Here is a 4,966-nt window from a genome sequence, read left to right as displayed (position 1 = left end):
TACAGGATTGTTCTAATACAAAGCTCGATAGTACAATAGTATCGATAAATTTAATGGTAGCTACTCACCCAATATTTCGGGTATGAGTTCAATATTAAATAATTAGTACGAAACTATATAAAACACCCAAGGCAATGCATCTTATGAACTGATGAATGGGATCAATTTAAAAAACACCAACGTTCGAATCATAAATTTAATTTATGTCTTCGGAATTTAAAATAGGATGATACAAATACAAAAAAAGTGATAACACCGGTATTGATAGAGAAGCGCTGCTCCTTTGGGCGAAAAGAAATCAGTATTCATATTAACTGCTCCCGATTCTAAACTACCCTAGCCATTATTTGCCGTTTGCCGCTTGCTTGCCACTTGCCGCAAAGGTGCAAACTTATTATAAGGGTGTATCTGCGAGAAGTCGATGTAACGAGACCCTTGATACTCACTTGAGAATCAAGCATGCTTATTCGTACGGGGTGGAATGGCTATATTTTTATATATGCAGAGAAGTTATAAACATTAGTTTTTATTTTTAGTACATCTTTTTTAGTAATAATATCTTGATATTTTCCATCAATTTTTTAGGTTGTTTTTTGGAAAAATATAACTGTTATTATAAATTATCATCGTCATCATAATATGATTTGATAATATTGAAGTCGATATAGATATTTCTACTTTTTAATATCGAGTCAGTTCAATTGATCTTCCACATCGACTCACTATTTTGCGGAAAATGGAAAGTTAAAACTCTCTCTACTTTACTCCTTACTCTTAGACTTGGGGCGTGCTAGATAGTATAACATCTGGTGTCATCATAGATGCCAATGGATAAGCTGTCTCTAAGTGATTTAACTCAAGCATTGATCTTGTGTAATGAGCAGAATATCGGCATATCTAGTTCATGAGGTCTCTGTTACAGAATGTGCTGAAGGATTTATAATAAATATGGAAAAGATATTGCGTAAGTACTTTCCACTATCTAGTAGGTTACTGAGCGCTATGTGTCATCATCACACTACTTGGTGGCTTGCTAGTATCTAGTATCAATTGAACTCGATTTATGTTATTGATCCCTGATGCTTCAAGACAAAGTTCCCTCATCAATGGGTCAAAATAATCTCACTAGATTTTTAGAAATGAACAAACAATATCTCAGCTATAGTCTATTTCAGAAAGGTATAAAGTAATAAAATGGGGGATTCCGTCCAGTTCGGCTCAATTTCAGTGTCGGCTATAGGTGTAGGTCTTGAAATATTGTGTAGGGATTAATTAGGTAGTAGATCATACAGTTAAGTTTTGCGTTTAACAGATATCGTTTAACTTTCTATTAGTGCCTCTGCCTAATTCCAACCCTCCAGATTAACTATGCGCCGTAAGGTCAATGGTGCCTTACCCAAAATTTTTAGACCTTTATAAGTATAATTGTTTAGTTTAACGCATCAGTATTTGCTGTTAAGCCGTAAATAATGTTCACAGTATTATAAGATTAGTAATAAAATGGGGAAATACCCAGCCTAGATAAGATTTTAATGGAGCTTGGCCAGGATGACAGTATTCCGTTGATAACTAAAAAAAATTGATGGACCACTTTCAGAAATACGGATTTTGCCTGGGAAAAGCATAACCGTAAAGCACTTTTACTGGAAAGCGATGAAATTGTTTGCTGACGACGAAAATACTTAAGAAGTATAAAGCAGTACAGAACGGAGAAGAAGAAAATCTTTTATCTTGATGAGACGTGGATTAATGAAGGTTATGCAATACCAGAAATGTGGCAAGACAAAAATATAACCAGTGCTCGCCAAGGTTTCATGGAAGGGTGTTAACAGGTATTAAAGTGCCTTCAGGTAAAGGGAAAAGACTAATAATCGTCCATTTACCACATGGAAGACCTGGATTCGGATGTTTGTGAAGACTATTTTGGTGAAATGATAAAATATCTTCCGGCTGATTCAGTAGTAGTTATGGATAATGCAAGTCACCATTCTCGACGCATAGAGAAGACTCCAACTTCATCTTGGAGAAAACAAGAAATTATTAATTGGTTAACCACCAAAAGTATTGAATTTGAAGATAATCTGATAAAAAAGAACTATTAGCTATAGCAAATTTACACAAACATCGTTTTATGGAATACGCCCTGGAAGATATAGCAGAAAAACATAGTGTAACTGTGCTGCGCACACCGCCATATCATTGCGAATTAAATTCTATAGAACTTATATGGGCGCAAGTGAAAGGATTTGTAGCAAGACACAACACGACATTCAAAATGAAAGACCTTAAGCTACTGTTTGATCAAGCCATTAAGGAGTTGATACCAGAGAACTGACGGAAAGCAGTCCAGCATGTTATTAAAAAAGAGGAGAAAATGTGAGATCTTGACTACTTGATCTATCGGACCGTCGACCCTTTAATTATAACGTAGGATAAGAGGATAAGAGGATATGACAGTTCCTCAGATGACGAAGAATATTATGATTTTTTATAATTTAATTTCTGTATAATGTATTTTTTATATAATGTTCAATATAAAATAAGTGTACCTAAAACTATGTACATAATGCCTAATTTTTATTTTGTTATAATAAAATTCTCTCCTTTTCACGAATATTCTACCGGCACGCTTTTGGCACATTATTTTCAGTGTTTGAGAATGGATAACAATAGCCTAAACCCATATATTCACCCCAACCCGGGTGGTACTACGTAGACTTGATAAAAAAATTTACAATGAAATCAATGCCAAACTATGAAAATGGCTTAAATATTCGATGGGTCACTCTGTCGTCCCTTTGCATACCTAATGAGGTTTTATTAATCTATACCTTTTTTTCGACAAAGGATATTCTATTTTTAATTCAACGGTGAGGTATATAGATTTATAAAAAAATCTCCTCTATGTTGCTTTCATGTAATTTTATAATATTAATACGACTTATATAACAATACGTGTTTGAAAATGTGAGCATATCATTTAATTCTGTAAATAATTTCATTTAATATCGAGACATATCTTGAAACGATTTTGTTTTCTTTACAATTTTTTCCTCACTAAATATATTTATTTAAGATAAAATGAAGGCCAAGAATCTATTATTATTATTTTGTTGTATTTATCAAATAAAGATACGATGTAGAAAGAAAACAATGTAATACTAGATTTAAAATCGAAAATGACCTTGTTGGTACTTGAGATGATTAAACAAAAAAGTGATTAAATTGATTTTGTGTAAATTGGGACGCAATATTTTATTGCACTTATCAGTTACCAAAAAAAACTGATAACCGAAATTAGAATAACGTATATGTCACGTAAGAATTAGATATATGTTTTGGTTTCTTGAATTAATAATTATTCACTTGTTTCACTACTAAAGTAACCTGTTTAATTTTATAAGAGCTTAATTGTTACATAATCCATTTTTCACAAGGTCTGAAATAGGAAAACCCCCTTTTAATTATTACAGTTCACTCTCCTGGTAAGATTAATTTGTTTTGTTGATTGTGATCCTAAGAGTAACTAGAGTTCTAGACAATTCTATTTCGCTGATCTCTTATCGGCTCTATACACAATCATTGATATACACTGGTCTACGTTTTTATAAAACACCAACGAGATCATATGATCTGAATATTTTTCTGCTTCTGATATAGTGTTGATTATCCATGAAGATAGGTAACACCTTCGAATAGGATGGAATGAGAAAAATAAACATGGAATTAAATACTAACGAGAAAATATTCTAATGTCGGTGAGAACGATAATGTCTATTTATAAGTATGTGAACCGATTACAAGTAACTAACAAAAATACTGAGTCTTCCAAAACTGAGATTACGAAGTATACGAATTAAAGCAAACACGAACCAAGAAATTGTTAGGCAAAGCAGTGAATCCTGATCTTAAAACAGCAAATGTATAATGATAATAATATGTATATAATATTATTGTAAAATTTTTTGAAAGTATCATGCAGATACTGACTGAGGAATAAGTCAATAATAACATTACTGTATCTATTCAAAGAATGAAATAAAATGAATCAAAATTCACAGAACTACAATGTATTATAGAAGAAAGTGCAGAATATGAGTTTGATAGGCGACCGGAAGTAATTATGAATGAAACATCTACATACTCTACGTCACTGGTTCCAATAAAAATTTTGAGCAGTTTCAATTTATCAGGCGTGTCGAAAAGTGTTAAACTGAGTCTGGAAAGGGTGCGTGGTTTCAATCATTGAAACGTGAAATATCCGTCTTCAAAATTCCGGCAACGACAATATATGGGCAATGTGTAAGTTATGACAAATTGTGGACATCCGGTCAGTCCCCGAAGGGGTAATAGAGGAAAGAAGGGAAAAGGTTAGCTTGTCAGATCGCATGAATGCGTTCATCAGCTCAGGGACTGTTTGTTAACTTCTGGGCTCTTCGCATACCTTTTGATTTCACTTGTGAATTTGTGAGTTGGGAATATGAAATTGTGCATTCTAGCCGCATGTTGATATTACCAATAAAATCAATCCTCACACAACGAGATGCAAACTTCATTTGAGCCCTGATTTGACGAGACAGTGAAGGAGGGACGTTATTCATATAGTGAAACTAAACAAAAAGAGATCGTACTTCATGAGTCAGATTCAGGAAAGCTAACTTTTTTATCTACGATAACATAATAGAAAACATATACGTAAAAATGAGCAAAATTTCAAATTCTTCATACTCTTAATAGTATGTTTTGTTATTTATATAGAAATTAATGTAAAATCATATAATCAACATATTCATGAATTCTAATGTGATATTACAACTGGCTTTATTACTTTGCCTTACGTTGCAGTATCGAGAGTCCTTCTGGTCTTCAAACCATATTTAAAAGGAACTTCTAAATAATATCTGTCAGTGATGTGTACTGTCATTCGAATAAACAACCCTTCTGTACATTTGTTGTTTTTATAGTA

Source organism: Diorhabda sublineata, chromosome X (genome assembly GCF_026230105.1).
Source record: "Diorhabda sublineata isolate icDioSubl1.1 chromosome X, icDioSubl1.1, whole genome shotgun sequence".
Taxonomy (NCBI): Eukaryota; Metazoa; Arthropoda; class Insecta; order Coleoptera; family Chrysomelidae; genus Diorhabda; species Diorhabda sublineata.
The sequence above is the reverse complement of the archived record's forward strand: the minus strand, read 5'-3'. Positions refer to the sequence as shown.